Genomic DNA, 20861 nt, shown 5'->3' with positions numbered 1-20861 from the left:
AAACTCACAGCAGAAAAAAAATAGACATTAAATAACTAAATTCATCCATACATTTTACAATACTTTGAAGCTTCAAAATGTCTTGATAAGTCGTGTTCTTTTTAAACCACTTTTTAAAAATACATTTTATGTCGATTTATGCATTCAATGTTTTAAGTTCTCCTCATCCCTGTTGTCCATCTCACGCACAACTTTTCCAAGGGGACCTTCCATACCCTCCTATTTCGCCCTACTGCCATATTTTTTTCTACAGGTACGCCCCTATACCCTATTCCCAGGCTTGAGATGTATAACACATGCTCACCAACCATTAAAACTGCCTTCAAGCGTCACCCCGCTAGTGTTTAACCACATCTCGCTCTCAGTCCCTACATGATTTCCCAACATGTCATCGTCTTCGTAATAGTGTCTGTTTTGTTTATGCTTTCGATTTTAAGCCCTTTTATCGCTTTCTTTTTTGCTGCAATTGTGTTTTTTGGTGTTTTTTTTAAATAGCTCATTTAAAATACACGGCTGCAATGGCGCTGTTCCCTATGGTCTAAGATCCGTTGACGTAACTGCAGCCTCTGTGATCAATGAATGTGGGGACATCTGTTGGCTAACAATGGAAGTGCAGCCTCCCATCTACGCATGCCACATCATTGACACCCTACGTATGTAAGATGCGATGTGATCAGTGACATCATCACATATTTATATGTGCTGTCATGTTCAGTGCACTGGGGAAAGATTTTTCCTACAAACTTACCCATAACTGGCACATTTTTGTATTTTTTAGAGTTTCATTTGAAGCCATAACATCCTTTAATTGTTTTTTTTTTCCAGGGGCGTTCTGCTCTTGGTAGAGAGCAATTAATTTATTGCAAATCGAAAAAGGTTTCCGCCAGTAGCCAACAGAACAGAAAATCAAGGCGTGTGCCTCCATTGTGCCCTGATGGACCTCTTGTAGCCTAACCGCTCCCGCGACAACAAACCTGCACTTTATACCCTTATATTGCAATCCAGGCACAGAGAGCGTTCTCCCAGAAGCACACACCCGGGATAAACCCGGACAGAAAGGGACGGCAGCTTTGGCATACTACAGAACATTTAATAATTCTTAAACTTATAACCTTTGGGTTTCTTAAGTCCACTCGATTTCAGAGAGGATAGCTCGTAAAGTCACTAATCTAATAACATTAAAACCTTTACGGCATTTCTGAGATGAATGATGGAATACTTGGGTTTTAAAGCCACTGCATTTATTGGCGCTCCCACAACAGCTCAACAGATGAGGAACTCACAGGTGATGATACTGCGAATAAGGCTTGTGTGCATCATATAAACAACATGCATACGGTAAAACGAGTATTATGCGGCCTGGGGCCAAAATAAAGCAAAAGAAGGCAGCACATTCTCCAAACGACTTCAAACAACATGCACAAACAGGTAATACCGATTAGAAGACGGGAGTCAAGGCTTGAATGCCAATTTCTCTATGCCACAGTAGTAAGACCAATGCCAAATTACATAACTACATAAAATATGTTGGCGCTAAGACGCGCACGGTGCAAGAAAAAGTAATGAAATGTGCATCGGTTGAACAGATTTTATTTCAGTAATATATTGTCGGTTAACCTGACCCACAGGAAGAGAGAGAGTGATGTACCCTGGACCACATGACTTGGGCCAAGTTTGAAGGTCATGGTGAGAAGGGAGGGCTTCTGGGTCCTAAGTCAGTGTGTTCAGGTCACCGGACCATATATGAAAATGAGAGCGCGACAAGGAGCGTAATAAAGGCCCAGTGCCCATGCTCCTTTAACATGCGCGTCAACAAGTACCATAGTTCTGTTGATACACAGGTCACCAGAGCACCTTATGCGAAGGTTCCTTCGCTCGCTGTTTCAAAGTGAGCTTAAAATCTGAAGCGATCTATTTTTCACTGTGTTCTATATAAATATCACAGGCTCTTTGTGGCCACCTCATAGTACTGGGTGGGGCAGGCAAAGTTTCATTTCACATCGCATTGGTCAAACCGCGCCAATTTCAACTTCAGAAAATCCCTACGTTTGGGTACTTGCTCTAATCTAATGGATTGATAATGTTCTTGTTATACCGTTTCTGTGGGTACTTTCTATCTCAAACATTTGATTAAATTCGTTTTTCACCCCCAAAACCTACCTTTTACAAAAGAATTACATTTTTCATTCTGCCCGCCTCTTAAAGTTCAGACCAGACTGCTAAATTGTGCATAGAATTAGCATAGGCGAAACCAAGCAACTTCAGGCACCCTGACACTTTGTATGTATACATGTATGTATTTTTTTTTTAATTCCCGCATTTTTTTCCCTACTAACGAACCTGTCTCCATGCCTATACGAGAAGGTGTCTAAATACTTTTTTGCTCTTCGTGGCTCCTGGGAGAGATGTCTGGAGGAAGACCTTATAGACAGTTGATGAACTAAACTCTCCGCGTGGATCTAAAAAGCGGGCCTGCCCAAAAAGTCCCAATGACTACAAGAGATATGCTGGTGACCCCAAATCTGAGTTTGCCGAGGTTTAAAGTACCCTTTAAATCCGCCTGGATGTAATGCAAGCTACAGCAGTATTTAGGGAGCGCACAGTGGGGTTGTTCCCCTTCTGGGTGGTGCAGCTGGGTCCCCCATTTCGAAGGCCTGCCTGCATGAGACACACCAGCCTCTTCGCATCCAGATAAGGCACGGTTTTTCCTGCCCTGTTTCTTACCAGCTCACTAGAATGACATCAGCCTTTTGTCCAAATAATGCGTGGCTAATGGCATTAGATAAGGCCCTGCAGACCCGTCTAGTCTGCCCATGATCCTGCTGCAAAGCCTGTCTCCAGCTGTGTGTCTGTGGCTCTCCAGTGTGCTTGTCTGTGTCTGGCCTATCCCTAAGTGGAGTGTCTGATACCGCCCCTATCAGTCATGCCACGGATTTGCTCCCCTTTCTCTCCAGACTGTCCCCATGCGACTAGGGAGTTGTGCACCATTTTTCTCCAGGAAATACACATTTCCTCATTAGTGCAGATTTCACGAATTTCCTGAGGTTTGTGGAAATCAAGGACATTTTCACCAGATTTTGTCTGACAGTTTATACTGTAAGGAGGATGCAAGAACACCCAAGAAATGGGCAAAAACTGGAGCCAAGGACACTGGGCAGCAATGATATCAACATTTACCAGAGGCACTGCAGGCGCTGAGCGAGATGCACATTTGTTGTAATGGATGCGTTCTCTGATTGGATCTCGCAAGCCAAGCTCGGGTAGTATCTAAGGTCCTGATTTAGATCTCGGTGCACGGGTTACTCCGTCACAACGGTGACGGATATCCCGTCCGCCAAAACATAAATCCCATTATATCCTATGGGATTTATATTTCAGCAGACGTGATATCTGTCACTGTTGTTACTCCGTCACAACGGTGACGAATATCCCGCCCGGCAAAATATAAACCCCATAGGATATAATGGGATTTATATTTCAACGGGTGGGATATCCGTCACCATTGTGACGGAGTAACCCGTCTGCCGAGATCTAAATCAGGCCGTAAGCCGGTCAGTGGAGGGTCTGTCCCAACCCCACAGATGCAGGATAACCAACAGGGACTGTTCTTATGGCAGCATGTTTGTAGGGTCACAAGCATGTAAAGGGGGACTTCAGCGACATGTGCAATGGGGCATCTTAACAGACGGAGAAGTGATGTGTGTAAACCAACATAAATGAAAAAACACATGTTCGAAACATTCAGTAATGTGCAGCATAAATAGTCATAGCCAGTGCAGCTCAATGAAGTTAGGTTTGTAATTTTAGGCATTAAATAGACAATGTTAATTTTTACAGTGGATTTTAAGTTGACCTTCTTCCCCACATGGAAACCTGAAGGGAACTTTAGAGGATTATACAGACTTTCCACCAATTTGAACAGCTGTGCTCAAGACCCTTTGCTCTACTGCCACCCTTAGGTCAGAGTAATTCATTGCTACTACTGTATCTGTACCCCAGAGGTGCTAGTGACTTATTTGGATGCAGTGTACTCCCCAGACCAAAGTACTTTTTGACAGTGGACATGCCCTAGTGTTCATTCAGAGGTCGCAAGCACAGTAAGGAAAGAGGGCGGGTGGTCTCAGGTGTTTTTCAGCAGACAGGAAAGATGACCTGGAAACAGACATCAGGTGGGAGATTCTATTAGCGCGGTTATTTTAAACAGCGGCTATGTCACCTTACCTTCTGGATAAGAACCGGGAAACCCTATGTGGGTAGCTGTTGCGCTTGAGAAGATAAATAAATAAACTCTCAGACCTCAGATGATGGCTGTATCTCTTAATGAGCTGCCGTCCTACTGACAGTCCCAGCATCAATGTTATAGCACGTCAGGCCTCGAGAAATCTGCATGCCCACTCGCTACGGCGAGTCAGATGTTATCAGGGCGAGCAATTTTTAGGGCCTGAGATGTCTTTAGATCTTGTTTTTATCTTGTCACATTTGCTCGGTGTTCAGAGACAGATCAAATGTCAGCTATGTCTTCTTATAATTTGCTGATTATTTTATGCTGGAGGTTGGTGTTTAATTGTCTTTCTCTGAATGCAAAGTTAGAGGATTTTGTAAAGTGAACTGTCTGACAATTGTGCTGTACACCGAGTGAAATGAAAGGCTGTAGGTCAGTTTTTTTTTGTCCTAAATAGCCTGTAAAGGAACTGTACAAGCATTTCAAAATATATTTCAGTAGTTATGAAATCCTATTTGTTTGTAATTCTGTGTGGTGAAAAAAATATTTTAATAAAGTGAAAACAAATCAGATCACTTTACTAAGTGATGTACAATTGATACATATTTTTGCTGAAACTCAATTTCCACAGATTATTGTTTATATGCTATATAGTTTTATTGGTAAAACTGCATACTAGTGGGTGAGTTTGTTGACATTTCAATTGAAAATGTGCTATTTGTAAATGACTATGCACTCCGACATCATGCTTTTGCAATATAGTTACTGAAAGTGAGTTTTTAAACATGAACTGAAAAACATCCTGCCCCCTCCTGATGGCAATGATATTGGTGAACTAACAGGCAAGTGAAGGGTCATGTGTACCCTTATATGTGGGCTAGATTCTTGTTATAGATGGAGCAAACGTTTAGTCTTAAAAATCAAATAAAAGAGTTTTTGAACAGCAGAAATGCTAAATTCACATTTTTAAAGGTGCTCTCACATGTTACAATGAAGAAAAAAGGCAGTTTGTAAAATGAAATATTTGCCTAGGATCACACAAGTTTTAGACCAGTTGCCTGACCAAGTACAGTACAGTTAAGTCGAGTAGATTGTTCCAGTCACTAGACCTGCTGGCCTGGTAACTTTTTGTATGATTTTTCAAGGCCTGGCCCAAATGGCCCATTACCCCTCTGGGAAACGCAAATGGTTGCTTTACCTGAGGCACCAACAATCGTAACAAAGACTTTGTATGCCGCACCTATGGAAGTGAACACAAGAGGATAGGGCAGGATTTGTGCAGAAATGTTACTGCTCGGAGATAAAGCCAACATGAAGTGGTGCGGAACATGATGAGCAGTGCTCTCCGTGTGTTCAAGAAAACAGATCAGAACTTTATCAATATGATCTCTTTGGCAGATACTATGGGAAATCCCTTTTTCCAGCATTAGCGCAATCAATTCTGCAAGTGACAAAGGAGCCCATAACTGGAACGAGGTAAACCCAAGAGGTGATAAAGAAGATTATGGCAACAGCTAAATAGATAAAAATACAAAATGGCGCAGCTCCCCCGCAGTCAAAACACGTGGCCACAATTTTGAATCCAGGCTTCTACCGCGCCAGCTGTAAAATACATATTGTGTATCCGTTCAATTCTAGAAATAAATACATTTCAACAATTGGAAAAGGATCTTTCATAATGTTTAGCTTTCACTTGTATCTTTTCCTTATTAAAAAACAGATAGAACTGTGAGAAATTGAAACACAGCCAATCATCACAAACACAAGAATTTCTGAATAGGGCAATAATGTAATTTAAAATAAATCTGACAGGCAAATGCATTTTTGGCTTTGCATCTGGCCAAACTGCTGCTGTTATGCCACGCAGCGTGCCCCCACCCCCTCCACCTCTGAAAGCGAGTTCCTCCTTGGAGTTATTAGCCTGTGTGAATGTACCTGCGCTCTGCAGTGGAACTGAACGTGGGAGACAATGAACAGTATTAAAAAGACCCTCAAACTAACGAGTTACTCTCCGCTAATGAAGGACAAAAAGCCAGAAACACAGGTCCATAGAAAAAAGCACTGGCTGTGCCAACATGTGGCAAACACTATTCAAGTTGTGAGTAAAAAAACGGTATTCATCTACTAAATCTACCATAATGCATCAAGGCTAACTGGTGTTGTTATGCCAAGAAGTGGGCACCGCTTTGGCTTACTTGTTCAAACTCTGGACACATGCAGAATTATGTATTCTTATGATGGGAGAGACTCGAGTAGACCGGCTCTTGGCACATGCTGGATCCTGAGACTCTACAGCAACGAGATGAGCGCTTTGACCAGTAGATGTTGGACCCTCACTTCACAAGAGGATGGCGGGGGTTCCATTTGGAAGGTCCTTCTGAGCAGAACACATGGCTCCATGTTTGGCCACATTGGTTTTTGACGTGTCCAGTATTCTGCGTTCACCAAACTGAGTTATATGGAGGCTTCGAGAGAAAAAACTGCATCTCCCAGTAAGGGACCAAATCTCAATCATGGCCAGAAAATTGATCTTGAATCTTCAAGGCAGTGGAAGCCAACCAGGATCTGTGCAAGTGGCCTCTGTCAATTCTCAGCAGTAATTAGGGAGGCTTTCCGCATACATTTAATTAACCTACATCTGCACGATTTATCCTTTTTATGGCACAGACATTTTTAAAAAGTTGCTCTGAGAGCTTTAAAAGAAAAAAAAACAACAAACCTATCTACAAGCGAAGACAATACTGTATTCTCTACTGATGACAGTTAATAAACCAGAAACACGTGTCTAGAGATCGGCACTGTCTGCGCCAACCTTGGCGAAACACTCGAAAATATAGGAGAAATCTACAAGAGACTGCATTACCCAGAATGCCAGGGGCGAACCTTGCCTGAGAGGTCAGCGGTGCGCTCCCACATCCTGTTGTCTATTACAAGCGAAGACAATCTAGTTGTAATCCAATCGTCCTTTTGACTTTGAATAGCATCATTGTATAAATACAAATCTCTGGAGAGTCACCCCATCACCTTTACTTGAACAGTATAAAAAGAGTTTTTAAAAAAAATCAGTTTTCGTGGTGGATTCATTCTCTCAAGGGATGGCAGGTGTTTATTCTCTTTTCAGCCCCTCTCGCCCACCTTTCTTTTTCTTGCTCAGCTTCATGGTTTTTGTGGCTTCTATCAATAAGAAGGCGGACACCCTTTGTTTCATTCTTATTAGATTGCATTAATACAGATACACACTTTGAACACCATAAAAAAATGTCTTTGTTTTGTTAGTGTCATTTGTTATTATAACCCAAGTTACCAGTTCTATTTTATTCATTAAGGGAAGATGAAAGGCTGAGTCTGCCCAGCCGGAAGGCGGTTTTGTACTCAGCAGGATCTGCATGGCTCTCTGCAGCTGGCCCTCAACCCAATGGACTACCTAACAATCCACCCCAGGTTTCTTGATCCAACATGCACTTAAAACGTTGACCACTCAAGGCTCAATTGTTCAATGGTTTACTGATGTTAAACAATGGAAAATCTTTTCAACCCAGTTCCAACACAATTTGAGAAGAGTCTGCAGACCTTTGGCCGCTTTCAAGTTTTGCCTTTGAAGCGGTAACATCAGCCTTTGGAAGGACGGAAGCCCGCTCGCTTGAAATCAATCCTTCCAGTTCAGTAGTGTCTTGATGTTCAAGGCTCATCTTTTATTCATCCCCCAGTAAATACTAATGCTTCATTCAGAGATCAGGCCTTCCGTCAGAGGGATCTGAATATTTGCTGACAGCCAAGATGAAGTTGGCTCTCGCCAGCCGGGTTACATTCTTGTATACCTACCATGTTTGGATGTGTGAATGAATGCTTCCAGATTTTACAGTCCGTGTCCCCAATTTGCCTTAAGGCGATCTTCAAGCATAATCTGTCTTCCTCGACACAACCCTAGCTGTATGGAGGGCTGGGGGGGAGGGGGGTGCCAGCCTGCAGGAAGCAATTCTAGCTCAGGACTAGACCATGATATTGGGTGGCACTGCTAAACTCAAGACCAGGCCATGGGAACGCTTAATGCAACGGGATGGCAGCATACCAAATCAAAAGTCTCCAGACGCTGTAAAAAGTGGCTGGGCGACTGTATTATGGCCTCGAAAAAACAACAAACACTGGCAAAGCCAATAGGCTTCACCTCAGGAGTGGCTGCTGAGGAGACAGCCCGGTCTGTCAATTTGCTCCTCAGTGTGGGCCTCCGTTGATGGAAATCAGAACTTCCCACTGTCTGAGCTGCATCATGTCCACTTCTGCCCTGACCAGGCTTGAAACTGGAGCTCAGCCGGAGGGGCGGCAAAACATGTCCTCCTGCTTGTGTGGCTAGTACCTTATTTTTTTAGCTCGCGCCTGGGCAGCACATACGCTGCTCTGAGAGTCATGCTGTATTCGAGTATGGACTTGAAGCCCCGCCCACTCTCCGCCCATATTTGTCATTGGCTTGTGTCATTGTCCTAGGTAAATACTGGCTTATGATTCGTTAATAGACTTGTTAGTCCCTCCTTAGTACTGCCTTGTCTTCATTTGTAACTTCCCATGAAGACTAACCTTTTTACTTCTGTTGCTGCACGGTATGTCTTATTTAGTCTGTAAGCACTATTCTCTTTAATGAGTTTCACCTACTCCAGGCACGACATGCTTTCCTGCAACATTCAGCACCCCATGCGCACTTTCACTTTCCAAGCAGCCCGGGACAATGGCGGTCGCTTCTGTGAAATGCAATAGGTCTCGCATTTACAAGAGTTTGAGCTATTGGCATAGTAAGTAACAATGCCTGTTATTTATGCGAAAAATATAAAAACTGATCAATAAAAGGCATCGTCATTTACAATGCCAATAGCTTAAACTCTTGCAAATGCAAGACCTATAGCATTGCAAATGATTGTTTTTTTAACCCTCCCCCACATCACGCTCTTGCGCTGCTCTTAGTTCCCTCCCTGCGCGGGCTTCTCCCGCACTTTCACCTGCTCTTCTGTTGCTCCTCTACCTCTCTCGCCGCGGCATAATTAGTGTTTTTTTAAAAACGTTTTAAGAAAACATTTTTAGGAGGGGTTGGTAACTCAACTTTACTGCAAGGACCCTGCCTTTCCGAAATGGTTTCTAAGCTTGTATTGTATTTTATTTTTATTAAATTTAGAAGTCCAAGATCGGGATCCGTCATTTTGGAACAGTAAATAAATAAAATATAAACAAATTGGCGGCTGCATGATGTGGAACTAAAGCGCATACGTCAACATGCCGGGCAGCAGCAGCATTATAACGCTAAGTGGCACATGTTTAATGATGCCCAATGTGCACGCCACTGCATTTCTTTTCTTTTTTTCTTGCTGATGGTCAACAGCACCGGCAAGAAGCTTTGGAAAACAATAAGACCTTCTGGCTCTGCCAACGCTAGTTTGCAAGCAGGCACTGTAGGAAATGTTCTCTTGCATGCCTTAGGTTTTACTCGCCCCAGTTCATTTAAGATTTTGTTCAGTTTTCTACTTCTTGAGGTGTTTCTTAAAACCTCCTCTCTACCTGCCAAAAAGCCTGAGGGTGGTAGCCCGCTGTAGACATAAAATCCTCCATTCATTGATTCATTCACTCGACTTCCCCACACAATAGCATTCAATCCCCCCAATATTGGCATCTCTCTGGGCGTTAGACAATAAGGTGAGATGACGCGGCTAGGCCGCGTAGCCTGCGCTGCAGCACAGCAAGCCCTCCGGTGCAAACCAAGACAATGACTTCTGCATTACCACAACAGCGAGAAGCTGAATAATGGATGAGAGCAAACAACTGTATGGTGGGCTGTCCTACTGGGTTTGTGGGACTTGCTGAGGCGGTACTTCATACGCTCGCTTGGTAAAAGCTTCAGTTTATTATCACTGGGGGTCAAACAGGGTTGAGGGAAGCAGAGTAAAATGAACCCAAGGGAACCGTTGGATTGTAATGGCATGAGAAAATCATTAAGCACTGCATGTGTTCTAAAACTGCAAGTAATTCAAGTAAACAAAAGTCAAGGGGGGGAGGGGGCGAACCATGGAATCTGAGAGTTGAGCAAGACAGAAACTGGTGGCAGATAATGGCTACCAGGCACTTCCAAAATTGGTAGTTACATCCCTTGTGAGCAAGGTTTCGCTCACATCTCCACTGCTGTTTCAAGCGCCCACCGCTTGAATCTATGTGTGGGAGGAGACCGAGCATTGTCTGAAAAAACAGATTGTTTGAATGTTCTTGAATGCAAAAGCAAAAGGTTGTGGAGGCAACCGTGGTCAGTAAAGGTTTAGGAGGGCAGTCTGAAGAAATGAACCCCACTGCAGGGAACAACATTAAAAAAAGTAATTTTCCTTTCCAACCCTGACCACTGTGATCGTCGATAAATAAGTGGCGCCGGACATGCACATGGGTTGTGTTGCACACCTGAATGGACTGCACGGGCTGGGCAGTGAGGTACACTGGAGGAAAGAGACGGCTGGAGGACAGGTAAAAAGCAAAGTAATGGGCCTTGATCTTGAAAATTACTGATGATTACCAATAGAGCCAACCGTGGCTGGGAGATTATTCTAGAAGTGCAGCCAGCATGGAGCACTCCAGCTCTCCTTTTCTAGTGATCAGGTGGAGCTAAAGAACAGCTTGGCTGTGGCCATCTTAAAAGTCTGCTTCAGCCTCAGAGTGACGGCTGGCCCAGTGGACCACACAATGTGACTCCAAGCAGGCTGTGGCAGAATTAAGTCTGGCAAAGGACCTAATGCAGGTGATGTGCACTATATGCACACTGTACAGTGCGAGGCTCTCTGCACCGACTGGAAACCCTGCAGGAAGCAGAGAGCATTAAGACAAATAAAGAGGCAGCACCATTTGCATGGTTCAAGCGAGAGGAATCCGTAAGCCCGTCCAACCACGGGAATGAAAGTTAGGTTAATCTGTCTATGAGCCAACATCTGGAAGTACGAAGGACTGGATGAGAGTGGGTGAGTAGTGGCTGGCATTGATCATACCGGATCACGGTAAATCAATCTTAAAACACGAATGGAAAGCCTTGGGGCTTACAAACTGCCCTGTACCACCAGTGAAGTGAACTAGCAAACAGTAAGAGGAAATCTTGTTCAATGTTGGATTCTATCATTGTCTAGAGCAGGTATTCTATTAGCTTCACCTGCAACAACCCAGTCCTGATGATGGTCTCGAGGATGTCCACAAATTGAGGCCGAAACGTTGAGACACAACCTATCTCTTGCTTGGATTATTTGTGGCATTTATTTGCCTTGACATATAGATGTACATATTTATGTTGAAGGAAGAGAGTGGTTGATCAATACATTGGCAAACGTCTAGGATTTATTAGTTCCATTCAATAGTAGTTCAATTATATTCAATAAACTCTGAATTGAATTGAACTACTAGTTGTATACCACACACTGTCAATGTATTATGCATGATTCTTTATGCAGCATCCCCTGTTCCCCTGTACATATGAGTATATTTTTCTATACATTAGTTTTCAATACAATATGTTGAAGGACATACACCTGTATTTTTGTGATTTATTCGAGATTTCATTGGTTTCCAAAAGTGACATTGATTAATGTATTTCTGATGTAATTTGGTGACATCACCAAAGAATCTGAGTAGTTGACTGTTTATTAGGTAATTCCCTTGTCGGCACTTTCACTTACTCTATTCTAGATACACAAGGCAATACTGGGTTTCCCTTTAGTTCATTATTTAGTATTAGAACTCTGGTGCCTGGTTCATCAATGGCAAGACAAACACAATGTACTCAGAAGAGTGACCGAAGAAATAGTTTTCGCTTTTGCTAAGGTAGAGTGGCCATTTGATAGGTTTTATCCCTAATTCTGAACAATTGACTGATTTACCCGCAACAATAGTATTGCCAGTATATTAAGAAAAGACTGTAATGTAAAAGACGTGGTACTAGAGTATTTAGCCTGTTTGCTGTGGAACCTGGTGAACCGAGTTTAATCCACTTAACTACTAGACCAAATTTGAGTCATTCAGGTGATAACACTTTACCACTATGCGCCTCAGTTCAGTTCTCAGTTCCAATTCTATGCATTTTCTGAGCAAACCTTGAATCCCGTTAGTGTCCAGTAAAAAAAAAGGCTATATGAAATTAAGTTACTTTGTTGTCATATAGCATGATATATACTGGTCGGGGACGTTGTTTAATGGTAGCATAGTCAACCCGGCTTAACCCCTTTATAAAGTCTACTCATTTCTTAAACTTTACAGTGCCATGGCCATTTGTTCTTTTTGCTACTGGTTTCTTTTAAAAATCAGTTTATTAATATGCAGCACCTTCAACTTTTCACAACTTTTAAAAATCAGAAGCATGCAACAAACTCTCATCGGGTTTAAGGTAATGTGATGTCACGGGCTAGGGTTTCATGGGGAGTCGGCAGGTGTGATGGTGCACTCACTACCAGTATGCTGAAATGATGTCGCCGACAACTGAATTAAGAAAAAATGGTTCCACATAGAGGAGGTTCTATTTCACTCAAGCTCTGGCACATAAAAAGCAACACAGTATGACGCACTGGACCATAAACGGAGTATTTATTAAAAATCTCTTGAACGCCATGGACCATCTACAGTAGTTAAAAATATTTTTGCTGAATTGCAGTGCTTCGCTCCATCGCAATAGCATTTGTACAAGTTTTGGATAAATCTGAAATTCATGTTCTAAGCATGTGAATTCCACAAAAGTGAACATTCACTTACATAATGCAGATATAGTCACTGAAAGAGCCATAGTGTATCCTGTAAAGCCAAAAAGGAGGCTAAAACGGCTAATTCACTAGGCACATCCGGGAGTCACTGAACAAAACCAGGGATGTGGCCTTCTCCTGCTCCCTGACTGGGCCCTACTCCCAACTACCTCCTGCTTAACACAGCTTCCTGCTCCTTTAGTTTTACTGTGTATACCTACACCGTCCCATAGATGAGGACTCACAACCTACCTTAGATTGTGGTGGGAGGACGGGTAGCATCACTGACAGAATATCGGAAACAAAAATATTGTGTGGACAGAATATAGTGTCAAACATCGAGGACCAGAATATCAACAACAAACTCACAGGCAGGATATAAATCGGGCAAATCAGCATGTGCCTGGACCTCTGAAGGAGAGACCATGTAGAACCAGCATTGGAAGCGCTGTGCAAGCTCCGGCTGAGAAGAGACTCAATTGAAAGGACATCTGTACTAACCTTAAAGGCCACCAGAACATGCAAAGAGAATATCTGACATTACATCGGGGTCTTCACACCGCAATACATTTACAACGCAGGCATTACAACGCAAGTCGTTACAACGACTTGCGCTGGAGGGCGCTGGACTTAGGAATAGTATGATTCACTATTCCAACTCCAGCCTACGTTACAGTAGGGAAGGTGTTGGAATAGTAAATCATACTATTCCTTAGTGTATATCGCCATCCAGCGCAAGTCGTTGTAATGCCTGCGTTGTAAATGTATTGCGGTGTGAAGACCGCGATGTAACGGATGTCTCCCATGCAAAGATAGTGCACCATTTCAAGACAGTCAGGAATTTACACTCCGCCAATAACCTCAGCTCATTCAACAAGCTTTTAAATTAAAGTCATTCAAGCTGGTCACTGGAGACTTAAGACCCAAAATTAAGGAATTCACCGGCCTAAATTTAAGGGCGGAGGACACCACATACGCTTCAGGAAAGAACTGAAAACAGACTGCTTTTGACAATGTCTGCAATAAGGCAGCAAACACAGTCTGTTTGAGGGGAGGTTGGTCTTATTTTAGGCTGTATTTTAACTACCAACCCTGCCATTTTCACACAGAACATTACTGGATATTGCAACACTCAGGCAGTGGCTAGAAGGAAATATGCTGGGCGCCCAGAAATTCCAAACTTTTGCAGTGTCTAAGTGAATTTAAACCTTAACTTCAAGAGCTCTGGAATTCAATATCCACACACAAAAAAAACCAAAAAAAGAATATTCTCTTTTTATGAGCATTTGAACAAAAAATTCTAATTAGTGAAGCAAACAACAGGAAGTCTGTTTGAAACCGAAATGACACCAATGAGGTTTCTGGCTTTACATGGCTGAAAATAATTAAAATGCAGCCACAAATTTCATCGCAGCAGAGTAAGTTTTATTAAATCATCTCACTTGTTTGACTGAATATATTACAGCAGAATAATTAAATAAACATCATTAAAATATACTTCTTACCTTCTCTTCAATGAATGTGTCCCCCAAGCCTCATCTAAGAGGAAAAAAAATTTAAGTTAAGCCATTTTGTAAAAAAATAATAGAACAGTCTAGGACACAACCAGACGGCGGTTTCCTGCAATGTACATTTTTGCAATACAAGATAGGGCGCTGGATACAGATTAATAATAAAGATAGACCACTCAAGCACACACCATGACCTACACTGTTGCGAGGCACTTGAGTGACAGACGTCAATATTACCCAACTCAACAGTACTCAATTTAACTACCTTAGGGAAGAGGTGTGGCGCCGCGGCCAGGGTGACTGACGCCGGACACTGGGGATCACGGTTCGATCCCTGCACCGGCGGTAGGTCAGCCCAGCACCATGTGACTCTGGGCAATAGCTCGCTTAATCTTCCCGACGGCCCCCAGAGCCGGGATGCCTACGGGTAGCTGTGCGCTTTACAAATACTGAATTTACATTGACATTTTACCTTACGAAGAATAAAAGGCTGAGTTAGCCCAGCGTGAAGTACAGACATTGGGGTCACAGGCGAGCGTTGCACCCACTAAGCTATCTTACTTAGTCAAAGGTACCACCCAATAATACCTCTGGCCTCAAGTAGGAAAACGTGGCAAGAGAGAACTATGGAAAAACTTATGTAATGAATATAAACTTTAAGCTTGAGCAGGCATTCATGACGAGTGAATGGAACTGGAGATGTAAACTCTAAGCCAAGCATTGGCAAAGCCAAGTGTTCTAGCCTTGAATTGACTGCAATTTTTCATCACATATTTATTTATGTTTGGAAACTAGGCATTAAGGGCTATATGCATGAACACATTTTTCCATAGACACAGAATGGGCAAAACCCTTTGATGCATCTAGCCCTAAAAGTATAAAAGCAATAAAAAAGTAGATATGCTGCCATCTTAAGGTGTGGTGGACTTGTTTACAAAAAAATCCAAAAATGACCTATCACAAAAATAAATTAAAACAACATGAAATGAAAGCAGCGGCGCTGGCAATAAACTGAACCTCTTTTGTAGGTGGATGTGCACAAGCAAAATGCTGCCACTCACATAAATAGAGCCAATGGATTTAGTTGGCTTTTCGACTGCCGCATGCTGTATGCTGTGGTGGAAAGAAACAAAATGCTAATGATTCTTGATCAGACTAATAGCTGACCAAAAGCACCTGTATGGATATATATTTGTATGACTTTTTATTTCGAATTTTTGATATACATGAACAGGGGAGAGACTTAAGTGATCTCCAAGTCAGACCTAAAAAGGATTCAAATGTATCTTTGAAGACTATAATACTAACTTTTCCATTTATAGGAGCTGTAGATAGTACTGCGCAGTTTAATGGTTTACAGTATCTGGATGGATAGAAGGTTGGGCGGCCTAGAATGGATTTGAGGTTGACCCTTATGGATAAACCTCAATAATTCCAACCACAGAATCACCCTGCCGACTTGCAGAAGAAAAATGTCAGGTGGAACATGTCCACTTTGACCAGAACGCAGTTTGTTGAGGACAACTGGAAGGAGCTTGCGGCATTACTGCCCCGATGAACAATGACAGCAAAGACCAATGATGGACCAAGGAAACTTGTACTGCTTTATAATACAACGCTGGGCCCAGGGGTGGTGAATCCATTACTTCTGGCTTATAGTACACGGGTGCAAATAAAACAATTGATGGACAGAATGTAGAACAATGTCAAACATTCAACCCAGTGCAGAGATCTGGGCCTAAATCAATCGTTTTTTTGCTCCCCATGCCATTCCAGTTTGAACCCAGCCATATGCAAATCAGTCTTGACCCTGTGCCCCATGGGAACAGTCCAGCCCGAACTGCCAGGCCAGGTCCTTCCTGGACTTGAAACAAGCATCCTGGGACTGGTTTCAGGGTTTCAGCCCTCATCACCCTGGCTAGCTTGACTTCCGTGGCATGGAGAGCACGGGACCAAGTCTGGGCATACCCGTCCCACTCAGGGTGACATGCAAAAAGAACAATCGATGGACAGAATGCTGCACAATGTCAAACATTCACCCCAGTACAGAGATCTGGGCCTAAATCCATTGTTTTTTTGTTCCCCATGCCATTCCAGTTCAGATATAGTACACGGGTGGACAAGCGTGGAGCGTGATCATGCACTGCTCCTGCACACGGGTGGAACAGTGGGTGTAAGGTTGGGGTTAGCGGCATGGGCAAGGCCCATTTTCTTTTGTTTATCGTACAGGTAAGGACGTGAGCGGGAGAAGCAGCCTCTGCGTTTTTTGTTCACTGGTAGGTTTGATAGGTTTCGCTACTACTTTACGGCACACTGAGGGACCCACTGTAGAGAAGCATGCCTTGCTTGCTCTATGGTATGTTGTTAAAATCTGCAAGGAGGAAGCTTGCTGTGATAACGTGTTTTTTCTGGCAAACTGCACGTCTGTGTCGATCATATACAAACTCACACTCTAAAGTCGTTCCATGTTCCCCTCCATTCACTCTTCCGGTATCATACAAATGCATTATTTATAATTCATACAGATAAAGTCTGCAAAACCGGGCTCCCCAAACCTTTGTACATTACCCATTCATTTGTACCTGTCCTACAACACGCATACATTGTACAGAAAAAGGTTCCTCGTTGGGTTCTTTTATGAACATACTTGGGTTATGTCAATGCTGTGCCAGCAACATTTCCCTGGAAAGCTGTTCATCTGGTGCGTGCCCCAAGGAAGGCTGTGCTTCATAAGCATTTCCAGTTAGTTTCGGAAATAAGATTAAGGGGTCCTGCCAGTCGTGCCTGCTAGGTGGGGCTAGCCTGGATCATGTCTGAGCTGGTAGAGTAGAGCACCCTGTATCCCGTACAGACTCAACCCACCGCCCTCATGGAAATGGAGCCCTCTTCCATGGTCCCCTCCCGAACATCAAATGGAAGCAAAAAACCTAGCCAATTAACTGGTCATCTGGCGACCTGTGACAAACTCATTGATATACTGTATGTATATCAATGAGTTTGTCACAGGTCGCCAGAGGACCAGTTAATTGCCTAGGTTTTTTGCTTCCACTTGTATTTTGCCCTAGGACTTATTGTGCTTTGCAGGGGGTCCCTTTGTGTCTCAACCCCCTCACGCACAACGCCAAGTGTAGCCAGCCATCAAGCGGTACTTGGAGAGGTGGGTGCCAGGAAGCTTGACAGATGCTCTGGTACCTGCTATCCAATCATCTGGCTCTCCCTGTGGGGCCTCATAAGGGCTTATCCCGCACTTACATTGAAGATTAGGGGTCTTGGCCCTGAGAGAGAGGATAGCGGAATGGAGGCAAAGTGCCTGCTGCACTGATAACAGCCACGGAGAGGGTGGGTTAGCAGAGGCTGAGATGTACTTCTTGCTGCCTTGTCTACATAGATGAAATGACATTAGTCAATTCAATGCCATAAACTGTATGTATATGTGTTGCAAACCCTACTCGCTTCAAACAGTAAGCTCAAAAAATGTAGCCCAGTTTTCCTTCTAACAATAACCGTGCTGAGGTTGGCTCCAACTTCCACTGATCATTAGAATGAAATCTAGGCTCCATAAAAAGAGTGATGTACTTGCTCCCTTTCTGCGATGGCTACACAAGCTAAGCGGATCAATATTTACATGGTATTTAAATCATGCTCATGTCAAGGTTTGATCTGCAGGACATGCGTCCGGTACGCGCCTTTGGGTCACCTGTGTGTTGACCAACAAGCCCATGTTTAACCGAAGAAGTTCACTGGGCGAAGGCGCGGAGTCTGAAGACCTTTGACAAATATCGTGAAAGGTAATATCTAGGGTTGGAATAGTGGTGACTGCTGTTTTTTTTATGTTAAATACATTTTGCATGTAGCATGAAGGGAAGGCTCCAGCGAAGGCCTTCGGTGTACCCCGATAAACACAGCTTCAGTGTGGTGGGGCGATATTACTGCTCGCTCAAAGATTCTCTGTCGCTCGAGTCTGATAAATTCTTCTTCCTCAAGACTGCATAAATGCTATAGAAAAAAAATCTTTTAATCCCGCATTATCAGAGCCATCTAATCAGAAAGGAGACCGCCCATTAAAAGCGAACAAGAGGGGAACGCGCCGCTCAATTGTTCACCGACGAGAGGTTTTTATTTCCACGGGAATAGTTTTGACGTTGGCTCTCTTTATTCCATTAACACAGCTAATGATCAATGGAACGGGCCGCATGCACCACGGGACGCGCGTGGTCTGTGCCCCTCGGCCCCCTCCCCTATGCCCGGGAGACCTGCCAAGGGAGCTTCGCAGGGACAGCTCTGGGGCCTTTGTGAGAAAGTTTACTTAAGAGGCTCTGTCCACTATGACTTCAAATGCCAGACGTCACCACTGAAAGACATGCCAAGACTCCTCCCCCTCAGTCTCAGCATCACTGGCCGCGGCTTCCTTAGAAACACTTCACGCAAGCCACGCGGACCCATGTGATCTCAGCGGGTCATGGGACCACGCAGCCTTTACCATGCAATGCCTTTACCACACAACCTTTACAACGCAGGCGAGTGCATAGTACAGGATTTCACCTTACCGCCCATCCTTTACAACGCAAGATGTGCCATGCAGGTGAGTGCATAGTACAGGATTTTACATTTCCTACCCATCCTGTGCCATGCAGGTGAGTGCATAGAACAGGATGTTACCTTTACCATCCATCCTGTGCCATGCAGGTGAGTGCATAGTACAGGATTTTACCTTTACAACCCATCCTGTGCCATGCAGGTGAGTGCATAGAGCAGGATTTTACCTTTACCACCCATCCTTTATAACGCAAGTGTGTGCCAAGCACGTGAGTGCATAGTACAGGATGTTACCTTTACCATCCATCCTGTGCTATGCAGGTGAGTGCATAGTACAGGATTTTACCTTTACCACCCATCCTTTACAAAGCAAGTATGTGCCATGCAGGTGAGTGCATAGTACAGGATTTTACCTTTACCATCCATCCTGTGCTATGCAGGTGAGTGCATAGTACAGGATTTTACCTTTACCATCCACCCTGTGCCAAGCACGTGAGTGCATAGTACATGATTTTACCTTCACCACCCATCCTTTTAAACGCAAGTATGTGCCATGCAGGGGAGTGCATAGTACAGGATTTTACCTTCACCACCCATCCTTTTAAACACAAGTATGTGCCATGCAGGGGAGTGCATAGTACAGGATTTTACCTTCACCACCCATCCTTTTAAACACAAGTATGTGCCATGCAGGTAAGTGCATAGTACAGGATTTTACCTTCACCACCCATCCTTTTAAACGCAAGTATGTGCCATGCAGGGGAGTGCATAGTACAGGATTTTACCTTCACCGCCCATCCTTTTAAACGCAAGTATGTGCCATGCAGGTGAGTGCATAGTACAGGATTTTACCTTTACCACCAATCTTTGCAAAGCAGTTATGTACCACTCAGGTAAGTGCATTGTACAGGATTTTACCTTTACCACAAACCTTTACCACACAGCTAAATGCATAGTACAGGATTTTTACTTTACCACACATCCTTTACAGCTTAAGCATGTGCCACGCGGGTAACAGCATAGTACAGGATTTTACTTTTATCACCTATTCTTTACAAGGCACCTATGTGCCACACAGGTAAGTGCATAGTACAGGATTTTACCTTTACCACACAGGCAAGTGCATAGTACAGGATTTTACCTTTACCAGGCATCCTTTACAACTTAAGTATGTGCCACGCAGGTAAGTGCATAGTACAGGATTTTACCTTTACCAGGCATCCTTTACAACTTAAGCATGTGCCACGTGGGTAAGTGCATAGTACAGGATTTTACCTTTACCACCCATTGTTTACAATACAACTAGGTACAACGCAGGTAAGTCGATAGTACAGGATTGTAACTTTACCCCCATCCTTTACAACGCAGGCAAGCATGTACCACACAGGTAAATGCATAGTACAGGATTTTACCTTTACCACCCATCCTTTACAATGCAAGTATGTATCACGCAGGTATGTGCATAGTACAGGATTTTCCTTTCCCCCGCATCCTGTGTTACACAGTACTTTACCACACAGGTTTTTTAAAAGAACATATTTGTTAATTCAAAAAAAGTGGTTTAGGTGCGGGTAAAGAGTGGTACATAGGGTAATTTTAGGTGTAGGGGATGGAAGTGGTAAAGGGATGTGTGGAAAAGTTTAGGGTTTAGGGAAGGATAGAGTTAAGGGAGATCATTGAGATTTTATGGTTTAAGGGTGGGTAGAGGTAAAGGTAAGCATGATTATAGTGTTCAGGGAGGGTAGCAGTAAAGAGAGATAAAGATGATTTCAGGGTTTAGGGGTGGGAAGAGGTAGGGGTGATTTTAGCGTTTAAGGGAAGGTACAATTAAGGGTAATTTTAGGGTTTAGGAAAGGA

General features: G+C 43.5%; 1 protein-coding gene across 4 annotated transcripts in view; it reads right to left on the bottom strand.

The window, feature by feature from the left end:
- Positions 1-20861, bottom strand: part of MEF2D (myocyte enhancer factor 2D) — a 415917-nt gene that overhangs the window by 263228 nt on the left and 131828 nt on the right. For all 4 annotated transcript variants that reach the window (XM_085638243.1, XM_085638237.1, XM_085638242.1 and 1 more), the window contains exon 2: positions 14463-14496. The gene's annotated coding sequence lies outside the window, so the exon portion shown is untranslated. The remainder of the gene's footprint in view (positions 1-14462; positions 14497-20861) is intronic.

Source organism: Triturus cristatus, chromosome 12 (genome assembly GCF_964204655.1).
Source record: "Triturus cristatus chromosome 12, aTriCri1.1, whole genome shotgun sequence".
Taxonomy (NCBI): Eukaryota; Metazoa; Chordata; class Amphibia; order Caudata; family Salamandridae; genus Triturus; species Triturus cristatus.
This window is presented reverse-complemented; position numbering and strand designations above follow the sequence as displayed.